Below are 21,819 nucleotides of genomic sequence, written 5' to 3' on the forward strand. Positions count from 1 at the left end.
GTGTCGCTTGCCTCGCCGTCCGCCACCAACCATCAGTCTCAATTTGTCTCTTTTGTTACTTCGGTGCGTAATGTACTCTCTCTCTCTCTCTCTCTCTCTCTCTCTCTCTCTCTCTCTCTCTCTCTCTCTCTCTCTCTCTCTCTCTCTCCATCGTGTTTTTCTCTCTACTTTTTTGTACCTTAGGTTGTGAGATCAAGTTTTGGACATGCCAATCTAAATTTCGAAAAAAAATCGCGCTCTTTCTTTCTCTCTCTCTCCACCGTGTTTTCCTTCCTCTCTATTTTTCTGTACCCTTCGTTCCTCATTGTTTTTATCCCTAATTCTGCTTTCCATAACAGTTGTGTGGCTTCTCTATTTCGGGATCTATTTGCTGATCGGGTTTCCTTCTTTTGTATTTCTCTTTCAATTCCTCGTATATCAAATTATTTCATGTTGCTTGCTGGCTTCCAATCCTGGTTGTGCTCCATTCGTTCCACATGTATCTTAGCTCCCTCGTCTCTCATTCCATTATTCCTCTGCAAAGTAATGTTCTTCTCTTAAATGATTTCCTTCACTTTCCCTTCCCCTTCTCCCTAAATCGTTTATCTGTGAATGTTTACACAGCGCGCCACTAACAGGTTGAAGCTACCCACTATGGACCCTGAAGAGAGTCCACCGGCGCTATGAAACGCACATTAAACAAACAAACGAAAGCATACATAACCAAACAGAGCCCCCCCCCCCTAACACACACACAGACACAGAAACACACACACACACACACACACTCACACACACACACGCAGCAGCAGCACCCACACACCTGAATAAGCTGCAGACCCGCAGATCCAGCACGGGCGGGTTTTGGGAAACTCAATTTTCAGTAATTATTCAGACCTCATTAACGTCATGGGTCCGCGCCTCCAGACGTAATGACTGATTAAGTCGCGGAGGCGGAAAAAACGCCGACGAGGACGAGGAGGCGAAGCATGGGAGATTGTGGTGTTTGTGTTGGTGGTGGTGGAGGTGGCAGCGGTAGTGAGGTAGTTAATGGTGACTGTGATGGTATTGGTATTGGAAATGATGCTTATTGTGGTGGTGGTGGTGGTGGTGATGGTGGTGATGCTTTAGGTGTTAGTGGTGTAGGTGGTGATACTGTTGTTGGTGGTGGTGATTGTATAGTGATATTGATGTTGTTGTCGTTATCATTATTATTGCTATTGTAGTTGGTGGTGGAGGTGATGGTATTAGTAGCGGTTAAGGTGGTGACTGTGGTGCTGTTGGTGATCAGTGTAATGATGGTGGGGGTGAGGATTGAAGTATATGTGGTTGTGGGGGTGGTGATGGTAGTGCTTAATATTGTCCTGTTGGGGGTAAGAGTAAGGTGGTGACGATGGTGGTGGTGAGGACTGTAGTATTTGTGGTTGTGAGGGCGATGGTGGTAGTGCTTAATATTGTCTGTTGGGGGTGAAGAGTATGGTGGTGATGACGGTGTGGGGGGGGGGGGTACTATTGAAACCGGAACTGTCTGACACTACCATCAAGCAACATCTGAATTATCGGTAATGAAAGCATAACTCATCACTACGCTTCAGTGGCCCTATCGCTGCGCGCGTGAGTGGCGACCATGCGGAGAGCTTAACGAGGCAAATAGGTGTAACAATGGTGTGTGTGTGTGTGTGTGTGTGTGTGTGTGTGTGTGTGTGTGTGTGTGTGTGTCGAGAAAAAAAGACGAAAATAATAAAAAGGTAATAAGTTCGACATTCATCAATATTAATACCTGGAAATGGAACGAAAAAACAAATCTCGGCTTAACTGCGAATCATGCCAACCTTCGCCTCTGTGAATTCTTACGGACCATCGCCTCGTGTGTGCCTTCACTTCACGGGAAAAATCAGAGGTGCTCTCGGGGGGTAGCGAGAAGTCCCCCATTACCCATCCCACCTGCTCCTAATTAACAGGAACAATTTACTATTAATGAGGTAATCGTCTATAATTATAATTGGAGTTTATGGTTCGTGGAATGGCTTAAATAACCGAGCCAACATCACACGGAACCAGGTAATGAGTGCTTTTACCTATACTTAACATGATCGCTAATTTAATAACAAATATACCAAAATAATTATGCCTTTGGTTGATTCATTATTACTGGCATATTGTGTTTATTTTTTATCATTCTCTCTCTCTCTCTCTCTCTCTCTCTCTCTCTCTCTCTCTCTCTCTCTCTCTCTCTCTCTCTCTCTCTCTCTCTCTCTCTCTCTGTTGTGGGTCTTAATGGACGAGACCTGGATAAGAATGCAGCAATAATGTAGTAATGTTGATAGTGAAGGTGAAGTATTTGCCTCTGTTGGTGTGGTGGTGGTGGTGGTGGTGATGGTGGTGGTGGTAGTGGTGGTGGTGAGTGAATGGTTTTGACAAAAGTGCTGTATACATGGCTTAATGGTGGTAGTGTTGGTGGTGGTATTGTTGCAGGTGATGATGGATACAATGGCTGTGGTGGTGTGGGTACTGGTAATGGTTTGGTTGTAGGCTTGGTATTATTTTTACTTAGGGTGGTTGGGGTGCTGGCGGAGTCGTAATGGTGACTGTGGTGGCGATGGTGATAATGATGGTGGTGATGGTGGTGATTGTTGTGTAAGTGGTGCTTGGCTGATGATAATGTCAGTGAGGCAATAGGGGTGACGGTTTAAGTCGTGGTTGTGGTGTGGCAGAAGTGGGGTAGTAATATGGTAGCAGTGGTGTAATAGAAGGTCGTGTTAGAGGGGATTGGTGATGGTGGTAATGGTGGCAGACGTGTAACAAAAGATGGTGACGTCTTTAAAATAATTGTAATCTTGAACATATAATACAGTAAAGATTTTGTGTTGTTATTCTCACTTAATAGCGCAAGACAATACCAAGGTTGAAAATAAATGTAATTTGCAAGTGCAAAGAAAAATGACGCGAAAAATAATATAATGGAATTATTATTTTCGTTATACAGACAGACACGTAAAAAAAATCTTGAAAAAAAACTGTTCCAACTTAAAAAAAAAAAATACAGGATAGAGAGCGCACATAGGTGTTTGGGACGGGGTAAATATAAGGACACTTTGAACAGTGCCGGCAAATAGATATAAAAAAAAATACAAGACAAAAAAATCATATACCAAAGAAAAATCAACGTAAATGCAACATATAATTGACGAAAATGCACGAATCGCATTACAAAAGTTAAGGAAGGAAAATCGGTGTACGAACACACACACACACACACACACACACACACACACACACACACTCACACACTATCGCTACGTCTGATATATGTGAGTGTTCGTTCTACTTAACTTCGTTTCCTCCGGCTTCTCTTATTACATTTTTCGAAGCTCGGCTCAAGAATGATTCACTCTGTTACTCACACCAAATCTACACTGAATTCAATTTAGCTTCTCCGCGAGTGACGCATTTCTCACACGGCTAAATATACTGCACTTTTCTTTCCTTTGCGCACTCACTAATTTTTGTGAGAGAGAGAGAGAGAGAGAGAGAGAGAGAAATCTTATTCCTGCATTTTCTTGTATTATGTAAGCGAAAAAAATGACGTTACTTTTGATAACGGAAAGTATTCGTCGTCTCGCTACACAGGATCATTGTTAAAACACTAAGTAACGAAAAAGATGATACTTCAAAAACGTTGTATGAGCTAGAAACGCAAAACTATTTATATCTTATACTAAAAGCTTAAAATCCAATTCCATTAATATTTTGAAGCCCCATTATGAGAGCCGCTATGAGTACAGTGCCGTATAAGAACTCACTAGGATCGAAAAAACAGAATCCCAGCCACATGGGTTTCAATATCATTATCATCACCTCTATAAGATCTTTATATCGGCTTATCTTCTATAAGAAATGAAAAAAAAACAGTAGTTATTATCATAATAAAATGATTAAATAAGGAGCATATATCTTAGTAAATAAAACACCCGCTAATTCATTCATTTCGAAATATAACATGTCTATTTATTAATATCCAAACATGAAATCGCGGTTCATATGAGCTAAAAGATTTGAACGTGGTTTGCCTTACACGAGTAATAAAACTACTTATTCCAGCAGCTATTGAAGATGCATCCGTTAAGGCTAATTCCAGAAACTTACTATTATTACTCTAAAACAATGACGTATGCAGAGTTGAATAACTGTTTATGTGAAAATGGGAAGCTCAGTGAAAAAGCAGAAGCCTATTGAATAAGGGAACAAAATCGCTGGGGAATTCTACCTGCAATTAACCTGCCGGGTCGTGGTTGGGCAGCATACGTGGCTGGGATATGGCCCCTCGGAGAGCCGTAAATTTTGATACAGCCGCCAGAGGACTCCACCCTCCGAAATACGCCCAGAGGCAGCGAAAGATGTACGAGCCCCTGAAGCTACGTGCGATGCTGAGGTGCTCCAAAGTCAACGAGCGTGTGGTATACTTATTCACGCCTGTCGCTGGATAAACAAACAGCAGCAGAGATTTTTCTTCCAAGGTCCATTGACGAAGTGGCTCGAAGTTTATGGATATACGTGACCTGTGGTGAGGACGGCGAGACGAGGAGTGTGTGAGTGTGGGGGGAGGAGGGGGGTGGGTATTGTGTTTTGGCTAAGGGAAGAAAACAAGATCTGGTGGTTAGCAGGAAGGATTGATGGGAGGGAGGGTGGAAGAACTCGAGAGAGGAGAGGAGGACATGATGGATGGGACAAGGTCTACACGAAAGAAAGGATGTTCTGAGCGGAAGAGGGAGAGAGTGGTCATGTTTTGAGGGCCATATATTCAAGCACAGTTCGGGTCATGCCAGGAGATATGATAAAACAGGTTGAAAGCAATGAATATGTCTTTTCTAACTGTATGGCAAACGCAGCCCAGGTAAAGTTAGCAAGAGAATGACTGATATACCCCCACACTCTTAACTGACGGCCACGGAGGGAAACACTGTGTGTGTGTGTGTGTGTGTGTGTGTGTGTGTGTGTGTGTGTGTGTGTGTGTGTGTGTGTGTGTGTGTGTGTGTGTGTGTGTTCGTTCACTTTCATGACCTTGGTCTTGGCGAGGGAGGGACACGATGGAGGATTGGGAGTTTACGAGCATTTAACAAAGCGGGCGAGTTATCTACGCCTGCACACGACCGTCTGTACAACTACACTTTTTCCATTTTTGTTGTATCAAGTTAGGCAGCGGGTACTAGCCATACATTACGAACGAACAGCCTTCATATCCTGGTACACATAAAAATGGCGTGTAGTCTGTCCAGTAAAAGTGTTATCCAGCGCCCTAGTACCAGAGTCCGTCCCATAAAGTCAGGAAGTTCTCTCCTACATACACTCTTAGTCCTAAATTAATGGGGTGGATTGGCGTGGGAAGCGTGATTGTGTTGATCGTGCCTGGCTTGGACGCGAGGACGTGTAAATATCTCCGTTAAAAGTTGGGGAAATGTCGGAATACTTGGCGGCCATCACACTTCCTGGTTCCGTGTTGCTCGTATTTCTCAGAGAATTAAAAGAGCTTTACAATATTTCGTGTCTGTGTGTGTGTGTGTGTGTGTGTGTGTGTGTGTGTGTGTGTGTGTGTGTGTGTGTGTGTGTGTGTGTGTGTGTGTGCGTGTGTGTGTGTGTGTGCGTCAGCGTGCGTGGGGGATATATATATATATATATATATATATATATATATATATATATATATATATATATATATATATATTTTATTAATCAGTTTAGTATAAGGCACTGCACATAAAAATGCATTCGTTTTCTCCCGTTGTCTTTTATTTAAAAAAAAAAAAGTTGGGCGCTCTTAATCTGGCGATAAAAATGGCAAACACGACAGCTGCATCTGTTTTGATTTTTTGGCGTTTCTTATTTCTTTGGTGGAATTTACTTGTTTATAATTTTCTTCATATTTGTTTTTTAAGAAAATCTCAACTTATTATAACGCCGAAAAACAGATTCAGAATTTCTTCAAGACTTCGGTGGCGGGCCGTGGAGGGAGGGGAGTGACCTGACAAACTCCTGGCGCCGGGATATTGTGCTTGGTGCTGTATTGTTCCTTTTCTTAAGGCCGCTGGCACACGAGCAAATTGTGGTCGCCACGCCGTGACGACACGAGTAGCTTTTGAGACGCTGTTACACGCGATTTGTGGCTCGATTGAGCGACGCCCGTGTGTAAGATAATTGCGGCAATGAAACACAACTACACGCCTCTTCAGTTTATCCAGTCTGGTGAACGATTGGCGGGTCGCAGCTTTGTCCACCATCGAGCAACCAAAAGTGGCCCGTGTGTTCAGCTCCAAGCCACAAAGCGACGCCACTTGTGGCGGGGATCTGCGTCTCCTCGCTACAGTCGCCGGCCACAGTCGCTCGTGTGAAAGGGTTCGCTTCAGAACAATGTGAACCTATGGGAAGCCACATCCCTGCTACTGCGTGTCGTCACGGCGTGGCGACCACACGTCGCTCTCGTGCCAGCGGCTTTAAACAAATACGCGAACATAATAATTCACAGGAAGGGGTTGAATCGGAGACTAGTTATTTGGTTATGCATAAGCAGCTTAATAGCTCGTGATTCAATTCCTGGGAAATAATTTCATGAGACCGCAATATTAATGCAGTATCCTAAAAATTATTAAAGGTATACGAATTCTACGAAAAGCTCAGCACTTGAGAAACTATAAAACGATGCAACACTCCATTAAGTATAAATTCTTACAAAATGATACCCTTTCGGAGTAAGGACGGTAAAAAGACGATGATGTAAATATTTCGTGGCCATCTGGAAACACCGTCCTTCCTCGTACGTTATTGAGGAGCGAACCCTCATAACTTCGGCGACAAGCTCAGGCAATCATGGTGGAGTTACTTAAGATCCTTACTACTTTCTACAAATATAAAAGCACTGCGTCAAGGCCACATGCGTTATCCAGAGGGGCGTGATTTGCATAACACAGGACGCGACAAAATTAGCAATTCCTCCGAAGTAGCAAAAGCCTTCTGGGAAAACACTCGCTAACACACAACGCCTTGGTTTACTTATTGTTGACTTTCAAACTGTCACTTAATAATATATATAAATTAGTTAATAATAATACGTTAACGCCCAAGACTACCCCGACACCTAGGGCACTCCCACCCCGATACAAATGGGCGCCCCAACGCTGGCTAATGGAGATCCTTCCTGCACACATCTCCACAGCCTCGACAACCTGCCACATACATCCTCCACACACAACCCGACACCCTGCCACATACACCCTCCACACACACCCCGACACCCTGCCACATACACCTTCCATACACCCCGACACCCTGCCACATACACCCTCCACACACCCCGACACCCTGCCACATACACCCTCCACACACCCCCCGACACCCTGCCACATACACCCTCCACACACACCCCGACACCCTGCCACATACACCCTCCACACACACCCCGACACCCCTGCCACACCCTCCACACACCCCCTGCCACATACACCCACCCACCACCCCTCCACAGTGTCCACACACCCCACACCCCTGCCACATACACACCTCCACACACCTGCCACATACACCCCACCCCTCCACACACACCCTGACACCCTCCCACATACACCCTCCACACACCCTGCCACACACACCCTGACACCTCCACATACACCCCGACACCCTGCCACACACCTCCACACACCCTGACACCCTGCCACATACACCCTCCACACACACCCCGACACCCTGCCACATACACCCTCCACACACCCCGACACCCTGCCACATACACCCTCCACACACACCCCGACACCCTGCCACATACACCTCACACCCCGACACCCTGCCACATACACCTCCACACACCCGACACCCTGCCACAGTTCTCCACACACCCCACACACACCACACACACCCTGCCCACACACACCCCCACACCTCCACACACACCCCGACACCCTGCCACATACACCCTCCACACACACCCCGACACCCTGCCACATACACTTCAAGCTTCCCCCAACAACCTGCCATCCTCCCTCACCCCTACCACACTCCCTCCTCTCACACCACTTGCACTGCTTCGCCTCGTTGGTCAATATCAGGGGGAGACAAAGAGCCACGCTTAGGAGGGCCGGAGTATTAGGAAGCCCGCCCGCCAAGCTGTACCGTGCTGGCGTCTTGCCCCTCATGCGCCGCGCCATCACAGCCCCGCCGGGAGACATACATCACGCACACACACTTCCCTCATGCCCTCCTGGGACGACATGCTTCCTATTCCTACATGATGAATTACACACAGTCAAGCCTTGGCGTTTTCAATGCAGTGGTTAGAACATTCTGTTATCTATATAGGTCATTATTTGTTATAGACTGCTGTAGTTTCCTTTTAGATTTATACGGTCTGGGTGATGTTAAACAAATATCGATCCATTCATTTGTACATGTGTTTCGAAATCTTCGCAGTGGGTTTACAATACGTAAACTGGGGTGAGATAAGCCACCCACCGGCGACCAACACATTCAGCGTATAAAACAGAACACAAAGCCGACGTAAATGGGTTTATGAAGCTCCGTACCACTTAATGTTTATTTCCTTTCCTAAATCCAAAATATTTTGTATTTATTTAGCAAAATTCTTTCAAAACGTGGAAGCATTACAAACAGAATGTGCCCATCGCCTCTAGAACTCTACAAAACACATGTGGAACATTTATATCAACACTCAGCTTAAACATTCCGGGTTAAAGTTTCCTGTTCTATCTTAAGACAAAAAGGTGGAGGGGTCTCTCTCTCTCTCTCTCTCTCTCTCTCTCTCTCTCTCTCTCTCTCTCTCTCTCTCTCTCTCTCTCTCTCTCTCTCTCTCTCATCAGTAATACATATAAGCTCACTATTCAGCGTTTCTTTCGGCGCATCCTCTCCTCAACGAGGCAGATATACCATGACATTAAAAAGATACTATTTTTATAAAGTAAAAATATAATCCTACAAGCCGTATGTCAGTGGAGTGTTGCAGGAGTGTGGAAATCCAGCTCGTGGAGTGCATGTTCGCGGAACGAGCGAGTTCGTTGATATTGTGTGTTTTGAAGTTTATGAAATGTTCTAGTCGTGTATTCATTGAAATAATGTTTGTGGAGTCTATATTTATGACAGCTTGCTGGAAAGTGTGCTTGGAGAGTTGAGTTGGCAGGAGTGTTGTAGAGTGCTGGATGCTGTGAAAGTGTGAGTACGGGTGTGTGGATGGGTGCACGTGTGTGTGTGTGTGTGTGTGTGTGTGTGTGTGTGTGTGTGTGTGTGTGTGTGTGTGTGTGTGTGTGTGTGTGTGTGTGTGTGTACGCGCGCGCGAGCGGGTGCTCAAAGTGCATAAAGAAATTACGCTAAAAGTTGTAATAATGTTCATGGGAATAAAGTGGGAGAGCATGAATGTCTGTGAGAAAAAGTGTATAAAAATAAGTGTTTGAGGTAAATTATCGAGAGTAAAAATGGTTCTGTGATAAATACTTTATGGGGAAAATACAAGCGTCCGAAAAGCTCGTAGGGAGAGCACGTGTTCATGAAAGATGGTCTATGAATGTCGTGTGTATAAACAATAAGTTAAACTAATAACACCATGGCTGAGGCGCTTCCTCCCAGCGAGCGGGTGGCGGGCGGGCGTCGGCCGTTCATCACCGCCGGGCTGATGGATGGCGGGGCCTCAGCGCTCCGCCCGGGGAGTGAGGCGTGCGGGGGCCGGCTATTGACTCCATCCCTCCCCCCCCCCTCTCTCCAGCTGCTACGTTACACTGGCCGCCAAGTTATTTTAGCTAAGTGAGCCAATAATGCAAGAGTTTCTAAAGTATAGTCAAATACAGAATAAAAAGTGCAATATGAACAATTTTATCGATTTTATATATTATCGTCTTTTGTATTTTCATTTATCAGTTTTATTTTTTTTTACTTTTCCATTTCCTGGATATAAAATCTTAAATACAGAATGAAAATAAAAAAGTACGAAAAATCTTATTCATTTTTTTATGTATCAGATAATTGTCTTTTTATATTCTCATTTTTCGCTATTTTTTCACCTTTTCATTTTCGGTGTATTAAATTTTCTTTACATCGAAAATTAAAACAGCGAGAATAGTGGACGTAAATCCTTCTCGGTAAAGCTCGCGTCCTGAGCCATTTACCTGTGAGCGAATAATGCAACAGCGAAGCAACAATTTATTATCAAGGAAAGCTTCGCCGATAAAAAAAAGTCGTATGCACTGAACGTACGTGTGTGTGTGTGTGTGTGTGTGTGTGTGTGTGTGTGTGTGTGTGTGTGTGTGTGTGTGTGTGTGTGTGTGTGTGGGTGTGTGTGTTTCCTTCCGTCCTTCACCTCTCACCTTTCTCCTTCTTTCCCCTCCCCTCTCATTTACCTTCCCGTCTCTTCATCTAACCGTTCCCCTCTCGTTCCCTAACATCACCTTTCCCCTCCCGTCCCCTTACACTACTCCACCGTCCCATCCCCTAACAGCCTAGCCTCACCTTTCCCTCTAGTTCCCTTATCTTACTTCGCCGTTCGCTTATCGTCTCCTTACCTCACCGAAACCGTCCCGTCTCCTAACCTGTCCCCTCCCATTCCTTCACTTCTCGTCACAACATGAGCCCCGCCAGACTCCCGCGTATAACTTGCCGTTTCTTCCGCCTCCGTAACAAAACTTCCTCAGTCTTATCGCAAAAAGTGAAAGCAGGAAGAGGGATGAAAAGTGAAGAAAGGAGGAGGGGAAATAACAAAGAAAACAAAAGGGAAAAAATATATGAGGGTATGAGAGAAAATGGATCGGAAAGGAGAGGAGAGATAAGGAACAGAGAACTAATGAAAGTGGTAATGGAAGACAAGGAGATTGAAGGATAAAGGAGATAAAGGGAAGTGACAGTGGTGACAGTGGAAGAAAAGAAAAAAAATTTTTTTTACCTGAATAACTTGTTCAGATACCCCGTTTATAGTTCATTCAGCTGATATTATTGACCTTGCTGCCGGCGTGGCCATCTTTTCCCCTCCCGTCCCCAGACCCCCTCGTCATGTCCACACACCCGTCATGCCACTGTTACTACCGACACTCAAAACACCTCTTACAACTGTCACCATAATATTAACAAACAGTACAACTACACCATGGCGAACGGACCTATACACGAAGTTAACAATGTAATGATTTACACAGATGTGTCTTAAGATGAAGTACGCAAAAATATAGTTGCATTTAGAGGAAGAATGGGAAATGCTTCACCAATAAAGGGAAGTAATCGAATTAATGAAATAAGACATATATTCAATATGCCAAATGAAAAAGATATTTTTAAAATGAGATGACAAATGATTCCAAGAGATATAATCAACTGCAAAGACATACTATAATGCACAACCTGTAAAATGGTGAGAACACTGGCCTTGCTTCTGTCGATGATGCAATAATCCTTGCGGAGTCACTAAAGAATCTGATGATGGCTCTCGCGGCACTGCATGGGGAGGCGTAGCCTTTGGTACTTCATGTCTTCATGTCTTCATGACTTTTAGTCTCTTGGGCGAAGACCAAGGTACAGGTGTTTAGAGACTTGCTAGATGAAACAGTACGGTCTGTTCATGTGTAGTTAGGACATTGATATCTTGGAATGTATCACATATCTTGGTAGCGTGAATAAGTATAACGGCGGGTCTCGTTAAAAAGTCTTAGGGCCGACTGGCTTGGCCCACGGCGTTATGGACTCGCTCAGCACGAGTATATGGCGTTGCCGATACCATTCACGTGCAGGGGGATAAATATCCGAATCTTCAAGTCGTTTGTGCTCCCTGTCTTACTCTACGGCTCTGATACACTGACAACGAATAGTGACTTTAGGCGGTGACGCCTCTAATAAACGTATACGCAGAATCAAGGAATATCGCGTTTATGACTTAAATGTCAAACCGGCAATTACTCCATGAATCTGATTCGAGGTCTATTACCCGCATAGTTCGTGAACCCCAACTCTGGCGAAACGGGCATATGGCACGCTGCCCAGAAGCCGACCCTGCCCACCCGAGTCAATCCTGAGTGGAGGAAGCCAAGGAGACGCCCAGAGTTTGTGGCCTGAGCTTGTTGATAGATCCTACCGTGAGGTACTCAGATTGGGATGGGGGACTGCAGAAAGACTTCCCCTGACGAACTCCTGGGGTTGGAGTCTTAACGAGGGAGAGGCGAGGCGAGGTGCCCCATGCCCAATATTAATTAAATGATGAGAAAACAGTGTCTACGAAGACTCAATATGTGGGAGGCAAACCTGAGATTTGCATACGGTGACTGAGGAGCTGAATCGTTTTTAAGTTACATACGTATCATTTTTCAAGAAAACTGAAAACCATTTTAACGTGATCTTCAATTAGTGGATTTGATTGATTAAATACTTGCTATTTAAAACTGCCGGCGTGCAACTTCTAGCTGCGTCATGAGGGCAATGGGACACAAACACCCCGCAACAACAAGCACTGTACTCACCGACAACCCCAAGCACTGCGTCCCCGTCGCGGCTCCTCGCCGGGGCAATCGTGCGTTTCTTGCACTGCCACGTGGAGGAGGCAGCTCGCTACTGGTTATCTGAAAGGAAATAAAGTTTTTTTCAGCAACATCATTTATCACATGCCCTATTTCTCGCATTGCATCTTAAAATTTCCAATAACAACAATGTGTGTTCCACCATGAAGTGAACTAAGCCTTCTCGTCGTGGCCTGATTAGCAGTTGCTGTAAGTCGACGGAATAGAAGGAACGACATCAAAATATAGAGTCGTCTAATAATCATTTGGAGTCCTGATGTATGTGCTTGAGCTGTGGTCCTGTAAGACTGCTGTGACTTTTTGAGCGCCTTCTCGTAAAGTAGAGCAAAGACGGAAAAAGATATTGACAGTAATGTTCATTTACTAAAAATTATTGGTCTTGTAGAGTGACAGCCAGCCTTCCTACCAGACACAACGCCATCCAGCACGGCAAAAACTCACCCGACAACAACGAGACGCCGCTCTATTCTCCAGCAATTAAGAATAATTTGTCGTGGCTCAAGCACATCCTAATGCGTCTTCATAAAGAAAACGAAGAGAGATTCACTGCCTCATGCGCCGCGCCGCCCACCAACGAGACAACCACGAGCGTCCATTCAGTGACTCGATACATAATGACGCTGCCCCGAACACCCGCCGCCTGTGTGTGCCAATGTGTCTCTGCAGCTCCAAAAGTATCTATCTATATCTATATATCTATATCTATCTGTCTGTCTTCCCGTTCCTTCACCTTGGGAGGGCAACACACACACACACACACACACACACACACACACACAATGAGAGGCGCTGGCGGCGGCACAGACGGCGAGATGCAAATGTCCTCTGAGGCAGCGGTATAGTGTGTGTGTGTGTGTGTGTGTGTGTGTGTGTGTGTGTGTGTGTGTGTGTGTGTGTGTGTGTGTGTGTGTGTGTTTGCAATAAAATAAATAATAAATTGCCCAAAGTAAAATATCTACAAAAATGAAATAAATTGTTTTACTAAAATATCAAATTTTCCGATTCTTTTTCGGAGCTGTGGTGTAACCCACTATTTGAATTTTACAACCACACTCATCACCAACGTAAATGTCACAGGACTTATAAATGTGTGACTTCGACGGGCCTTAAAGCCGCCCGGCTGCTGCCTGGAGGCGGAGGGGCGTGGCGGCGGGCGCTGGCAGAGACTTATCCCACAAACTTAACTCAAAAGTTTTGTTAATATGAAGCACTGTCTTATATATCTCATTTTAAAAACATTACCCAGGATAAGTAGCTCATGATTTATTTCTGAGTCATAATGCAAGACTTTTTACTCGAAACTAAAACAACAACAAAAAAAAAACATGCATTTTACCGAGACATTTCATCTCTGCATCATAAAATATTACAACGTCAGCCTTCCGTGCCTAAAGACAACAATGAAAAAGCATCATTCATGAAGCACTTGAGCCACAAGGAGACTGAGAAGGAATCGGAATCTAAGAATCAAGGTCTGACTCTCCGGCGGAAAGGTCAAGTTTAAATATGTGTATAAGACAGAACAGAGCTTCCAAAGGCTGCACGGCCCACTCCCTCACTGCATCCCGCAAAACACCACCACATAAGATCAAGTTCCGTACACCTAGATAAGTATGCTCTTGAGAAGCTGCACAGGGACTACCACACACGTTCATTATAACAATCACACATTTTTTTTTTTACATCAGAGGACACGGTTCAAGGGCAATAAAAAGAGTACCAAAAAAGCTCGCTACTCGCCACTCCTATAAAAGTAAAGAGTAGCCAAAAAAGAAGTCAATTTCGGGTGGCGAGGTGTCCTGATACACTCTTCTTCTTCACCCCAAATATGTTTCCCCTCATATTCATTTGCTAAGATAGGGTGTAAGGGGCACTAACGCGACTTGTGCTATACCAACACCTCCACCCAAACCTTCCATAAATGCAACACTGGACCTTGCTGCGTGTGACTCTCGAAAATGTTATGAGAAAGACAAGCTGGGCACTGACAACGTGAAGAAAGGTGATCTGTCTCTGGTGTCGCAATAAAACTTGTCATTAGTGCCAAAGTTCAATAGCGAGGAGACCCTATCGGTGGAGAACATGTCGAGAGAGAGTGTGCGTTGAATACTTGTTTACTTCCCCAGTCATGAAAAAAAACAAAAACATCAGAACTAACGCCATCATTACACCATTGCTACTCCACAAACGTCTGTTGCGTCTTCACTAAACTTCGCCACAAACGATTAGTTCCGCTGATTACAACATCTTAAACATTTCCCTCCTATTTCCATCTCCAATTATAATTATTCATCGTATATCACTCGTTGAACCTACAATTCCTCTTTCACCAACAAGCGCCTGATAAACACCTTTGCGGCCACACCTCTAAGCTCCCAAACACATGGAGGGGCGGCGTGCGTGCGTGCCTCGGCCCGTGTTTTGTTCTCATTACTCCGCGACGGGCAGGAGGGGAGAGAGTCTGCTGGATCAGGGGGAGCTACGAGGCGGTAATCATACAATAGCACTCGCAGCACGGCAAAGGCACCCCACGCAAGTTTATGAACTGCCTGCTTCATCTAAATGTAAATTACGATGCTTTGAATATTTGCCTTAAAAGAATTGTCGTATGATTGTTATAACGTAGTGTGTGTGTGTGTGTGTGTGTGTGTGTGTGTGTGTGTGTGTGTGTGTGTGTTATATTAGTAGTCTCAGTCTGCGTTGCACGGATGTCTTTTCCTACCAGTGAGCTCATACATTTTCTACATACATCTGTACAGCTTTCTCAACGTCATAAATTTAATCAGACTTTCAGGCTTTTGAAAGTGATGCATATTGATGTGAACAGGAGCTGAGGTTGACTCCCAATGGATGGATACATGTCGTGAACTATCTTTCCCCAGGCTGTCTCCCCCACCCCCGACCCCGAACCTCCAACACACAATGGCCAAAGTTTGTGTCCTGACCACCTGAAGACGACGATGCGACTTACACAATGAAATATGGTTAAAGTTGAATAGTTAAGACCTGCAGATTCAATAACACATTACATATCAGTACATTACAGAAGTTAAAATCACCCTCAACTACTACAACTACGTCATATTCGCATGGACATGGTGGTGAAGCAACAAGCAACACTGTAATGCTGATCCAGAGCCCGATGTGTATACGTTTGTTTGTTCGTTGCTGTTGTGAGCTGCTCCCCAGAAAGGCCACGACCTCTTTCCGTTACAGTCACTATGAACTCTTAACATAGTAAGTATTAACCCGGTAGCTGCGGGGATCATGTTTCTTAAAGGCCCTTCCCTCTAAGCGAGAATAATTAGAAAAAATCATCACTCACGCAGACCATTTCATAATATATATCAACGTATTTGTGATCAACTTATCCATCATCTGTTTTTTGGGGGTTTATATAATGGCAAAAATCTGGCCCGTCGCTGGTACACGGTAAAGCCACAAACTTGGCCCGTCGCTGCTACCAGGTTAAGTCCCTTTCTGAACGGAGACTCACGTACGGCAACGAGGCAACAACTGCTTCAATCAACCCTGAAACTCCGAACTCTTGAAATGACACTGCATTGGAGCATTACCTAAGTATTCAGTCCTTAATATAATGCTTCAGCTTTCTATAGATTGGAGCTTTCTGAAAATGATTAGTGCTACTCGGTAACACGTACTTAAGGGAGCAATGAAATAAAGTGATTATTACACTTATGAAATTCGCTAACTTAAAATCATTGCCAGATATCATCAGTAACTATTGAGTGTGTGTGTGTGTGTGTGTGTGTGAGAGAGAGAGAGAGAGTAGTTTAAGTCGTTATAAGCAGTTGTTGTCTCGCTATATATTCACCGTAATAAGCACGACTCAGCAACTTAATTCACACTCCACTATTAGTTTACAGTTAAAGAGGGAGGAACCATGGGACAAAACATGACAAACAAAAAAATTCGCTGCTCCTGCAAAAACTTGGCATGCATGTAAAAATAAAAGCGACTCTCCGTTTATCCGCGTAAGGTGTCATGATGCCTCCGTCTTTCAAGCATTTAAATTCGAGGAGGGAGAAAATATGCAAAACTAAATATAGGAACAGGCTGCGGGTGACCATTACAGGCACTTCTCATTTCACATTTATATCACCGTACTTTGATTACACTCGCATTGCCAGGATCGTAATCGCAAATAGGTTACAATAACAATAAAGAGTAAAAAGCCTTGTCGATAAGGATAAGGAACAGAGCGTCTGGTCCTACATATAAGGTGAACACTGAGACGAGGTATACACAAACAGAAAGGGTTAAGCGCCATGACGACCATTCAGCTTGATACTTCCTTGGGCAATTCACCGCTTAGCTTCACACATTTCATATCCTTAAATAGGTGGTCACGATTATGCTGATTTCATGACACATTAGATTGGCTTACCTGTCACTGTCGACACTCGCAAATCGCCACTCCGTCCTTGGCCACAGTTCACTCGCCACAGACACCAACACACGCACACTCCTGTTGGTCGCTGGAGAGTGGAGGCAACAATGGAACATGGGGTACCTCAGGCGTAAAATAAAAGAAAACGGGCGATTCTAGGGGTTGACTTACGTAAACAAGATGGGTCAGACAAGGCACGTAACGAAGAAGTTTAATGAGAAAATATGATAGTGATGACTGGTGGACTTGGGTTGATTAAATGTGAAGAAAGATCGTTATATCCTTTTTTTCCTAAAGATATCAATTGCGGAAGATGATTTCACACATTGCCTGTATCCATCTCACGCCCCCGCCCACCCACCACACCCGTTTGGCAGTGCAGTCTATTTTCTACGGTGTCACGAATTTAAACAGTACGGTGAGCATTGCAAAACAAGGGTCTCTTTATTTTTAACAACAAGGGAGGCAGCTCAAACGCAAAAAACAAATACAAAAAAAAAATCCCGCTAGACGCTACCCAGATAAAAGAAAAGAGAATGAGTGGCCAGAAGACAGGTCAGTTTCGGAAGAAGGGGCGTCTTAATACTCTGGTAAGCTGGAGGTTTTAGCGAACATATAAATCACTTAAAGTTGCTCGATTCGTTTCATATAAAGCAAGGAGTGCAGACTTTGTTCTCGATCATTTCACAAGGCGACATGAAAGGAAGGGATACGAATTGAACCCACAAGATTACTACATCACACCTGAGACTCCTTTCAGGCAAACCAGGAAGTCTTACACAATAGAACGGAGAAACAATATCTGGCCAAAATATTCCTTCTTTTAATCTTGTTGACGCTGACATCTCATTCACTCTCATCTCCGTGGAGGGTTAGGAGCAAATGGAGAGACTAGGAGTTCGAGGAAAAAATCTAATGAAGAGCAATAAAGGGGTAGGAGGGGAGGGGGGGAGTATGGGAGCATCGTACAAGGGAGATCTTATAATACTGAGAAAGGGGAGATCGGGAGAAGAAGAGAAAAAAGAGAGAGAGAGAGAGAGAGAGAGAGAGATATGAAAAGTCAGACAAAAACCATTCATCTTTGATACGTGGTAGCGAGGCAACAGCATCTCATATTCAAACCTCTGAGGACGAGGATACGACACGATTCGAGCGACCGTCATCCCTCTCTTCCTTATCCCCAGCGAACACGGTGTTGTTGGTTCCTAGTAAAGGGGAGGGGGGAGGGGGGGGGGAATAGACGCCGCTATGTGTCAAGTTTCATGGGACGGCAGGACTTGGATGTCGGGAGAGGGGCAAGCGGCGGCAAAGGTCCTCTGAGGCAGCGGTAGTGATTGTGTGTTCCCGATGGCCGATGGGAAGGGAGATTCATCACGTCTCGCCGCCTCTGAGGGTGTCCAGGGAGGGTAAGATTTGCGGCTCCTCAGATGATGTGACCGAGCTGAGTGAAGGAGTTTGGATGGATATCTCCCACGGCGGCACGAAAGCGTTGGCGGCTGGGTTCTCCCGGGGTTCGAGGGAAGGAGAAAGGAGTCTGATCCAATAACAGAGGGAGGAAGGGCATATAGGATGGTGCTGGGAGTCAAATGGAAAAGAGCAAAAAGGGAAAAAGAGGGGGTAAGAAATATGACGAAAGGTATAACAGAGGAAGGATGAGGTCTGATTCAATGACGGAGGGAGGAAGGTAAAGGAAGATGCTGGGAATATAATGAAAGATGGGCAACAAGGGAAAAGGGAAAAGAAGGGGGTGAGAAATGAGACGATAAACAGCATAACAAAGAAAACACCAAGACTTTAAGATCCTGGAAGTAAAATGAAAAAGGGGCAAAAAGGGAAAAGGGAAAAGAAATGGGTGAGATGTGAAACGATAAACAGCATAACAAAGAAAACACCAAGACTTTAAGATGCTGGGAATATAATGAAAGATGGACAAAAAGGGAAAAGGGAAAAGAAAGGGGGTGAGAAATGAGACGATAAACAGCATAACAAAGAAAACACCAAGACTTTAAGATCCTGGAAGTAAAATGAAAAAGGGACAAAAAGGGAAAAGGGAAAAGAAAGGGGGTGAGAAATGAGACGATAAACAGCATAACATAGAAAACACCATGACTTTAAGATCCTGGAAGTAAAATGAAAAAGGGACAAAAAGGGAAAAGAGAAAAGAAATGGGTGAGATGTGAGACGATAAACAGCATAACAAAGAAAACACCAAGACTTTAAGATGCTGGGAATATAATGAAAGATGGACAAAAAGGGAAAAGGGAAAAGAAAGAGGTGAGAAATGAGACGATAAACAGCATAACAACAGACACACCAAGACTTTTACAACCAACTTTCCCCTAAGAAAACGAAGACCTCACATGCGAACGGTACAGCCAACACGAATCAATAACAACAAAGCATAACAAAACATAACAAACATAACAGCATAACAGAGACACACCAAGACTCCACCAACTCTCTCCTAAAAAAAACGAATACCTCACTGCGAACGGAGATTAAGATTGAAATATGGAAATAGATATGTAGTTAATGCAAATACGATTAACAATGTTCAAGGGGAGGAGTTTACATAGTGAATACCCGGTTTGATGAGCTACTGGTCGGTATTATAAGACTCAATCGGTTTTCACATCAGCTATTTCTAAGGTCCAAAGAGGAGGTCAGTCGGGTTCTAATGAGTGTTTCTTTAGGTTCACGGTACAGGAGAAGGGTCAAACTACCACCAGGGCCATATAACGACTCCTGGAAATGCCTAAAACTCCTACGAAAGCCTTGTCAAATATGTGTACTTGGGCGACGAAATGTTAAGGAATACGACCCTCCAAGACTTACAACCAACTCTTCCCCAAGAAAATTAAGGCCTCACTGCGAACGGCCCAACCCACACAAATCAGTAACAACACAAACTCAAACTGGATAGAAGGAGGAAAAGAAATCTCCTTCCCCGCGGCTTCACGCAAATCTGTCCCCGATCCTGTCAGGCATAAAATTATTTCATCGCTTACTTTCTATACGCGACAATGAGGCCGAAATTACGTGTCCCGTGAGGCGTGCTAAGGGAGGAAAGACGCCTAAAAATTTGAACATGCAACCATTGTGAATGTATCCGGTGGTGGTGGTGGTGGTGGTGGTGGTGATTATGGTGATGGTGGTGAGGAAGTGGTGCAACGTAAACGAGATGATGTTAGGAGAGATGTTGTGGTTGATTAGGGAGAGTAATAGTTGTTGTTGTTGTTGTTGTTGTTGTTGTTGTTGTTGTTGTTGTTGTTGTTGTTGTTGTTTGTTTGTTTTGATGATGGTGGGAACGTTGATATCGTCGTCGTTGTTACTGCTGTTGTGCTTGCTGAGAGAGAGAACTGGATTTTTTTGTTGATTTTGCTAATGTTGTTGTTGTCATTTTGGTGGTGAGGGAAGCGTTGATATTGTTGCTGTTACTTTTTTTTTTTTTTTTTTTTTTTTTTACAACAAAGGAGACAGCTCGAGGGCACAAAAAAAGAAAACAATAATAAAAAAAAAGCCCGCTACTCGCTGCTCCCAAAAAAGAGATGGCCGAAAGAAAGGTCAATTTCGGGAGTAGAGGTGTCCTGATACCCTCCTTTTGAAAGAGTTCAAGTCGTAGGCAGGAGGAAATACAGATGAAGGAAGATTGTTCCAGAGTTTACCAGCGTGAGGGATGAAAGAGTGATGATTCTGGTTAACTCTTGCATAAGGGGTTTGGACAGTATAGGGATGTTGTTGTTGTTGTATTGCTGGTGGTGGAAGCGTTATTGTTGTTGTTAATACTGTTGTTTTGTTGCTGTTGTAGTTCGATGGCGGAGCGGAGTGGCGGGGCGGGGCGGCGGAGGTGTCAAGGCGGGCGGCGGGCGGGGGGCGGGGGGCTTCTTAGCAGCGTCGGGAAGGCTATTATCAAGTTAGTCCATAATAACGAGGCCTAACTTCGTTGTCCTCAAAGTTAATCTCCAAGTACAAGTTGAGATCTGGACCCTAAAGTCTTCAATGACGCGCGCACACACACACACACACACACACACACACACACACACACACACACACACACACACACACACACACACACACACGTCGCCGTTAAAAAGAGTGGAAACAATGATGAAGTTATGATGGTGTTAAAGCAAGAAGAGGACGACCTAAAATGTGATGGAGGAGGAGGAGGAGGAGGAGATAATGGAGGAGGCTTAGAGAAAATATGGTAATGATAATGTGTAATACTATACCTTCCCTAACTAGGCTGATGATAATGGCGTAAGGCCCGAGGAGAGGGAGTGACGCTACACCACCAACACCAAGGAGTTTGAGCGACACCATCACCCTCTCCTCCTCCCTGCACATCTTGCCCCGCTCACCCCTTCGTCACCTAGCTACCTCTCCGGGCACCCATACTCTACGCACTTTCCAGCAAGATCACTTAAGTAAGGCCCACTCCAGCCTCTCCCCTGCCCTCAATTTCCCCTTCCCGTTTTGTCACTGCACCGTCTTTTCACTGGTAACATGCCTCTAAAAAGTGTAGCACATATTTGGGAGTCCTGAAGAAGCAGTGTCCGAACGTTGCTACAAGGCGGTAAGGTCTTCATACGGAGGAACGCATATTGGAAGTATACTGACGTTAGGCATCGACTCTATTTCTATTTATATCTCATCTGAGGTGGTTTCAAGAAGAGAGGAGCAAGAAAAGATGAAAAAAAGGAGGAAGAAGATATGTAAAACTATTTCTATTTTATCTGAGGTGGTTCAAGAAGAGAGGAGCAGGAAAAGATGAAAAAAAGGAGGAAGAAGATATGTAAAACTATTTCTATTTTATCTGAGGTGGTTTCAAGAAGAGAGGAGCAAGAAAAGATGAAAAAAGAAGGACGAAGATATGTAAAA

The 21,819-nt window shown here is 44.4% G+C and overlaps 1 long non-coding RNA gene across 1 annotated transcript in view; it reads right to left on the reverse strand.

Moving 5' to 3' along the window:
• LOC127009517 (uncharacterized) overlaps nucleotides 1-17,024 on the reverse strand; it is a 50,987-nt gene extending 33,963 nt beyond the window's left edge. The window contains exons 1-2 of the long non-coding RNA XR_007762033.1: nucleotides 16,933-17,024; nucleotides 12,468-12,566 (exon numbers count right to left, since the gene is read on the reverse strand). This is a non-coding gene — a long non-coding RNA (uncharacterized LOC127009517). The remainder of the gene's footprint in view (nucleotides 1-12,467; nucleotides 12,567-16,932) is intronic.
• Nucleotides 17,025-21,819: the final 4,795 nt, after the last annotated feature.

Source organism: Eriocheir sinensis, chromosome 41 (assembly GCF_024679095.1).
Source record: "Eriocheir sinensis breed Jianghai 21 chromosome 41, ASM2467909v1, whole genome shotgun sequence".
Classification (NCBI taxonomy): Eukaryota; Metazoa; Arthropoda; class Malacostraca; order Decapoda; family Varunidae; genus Eriocheir; species Eriocheir sinensis.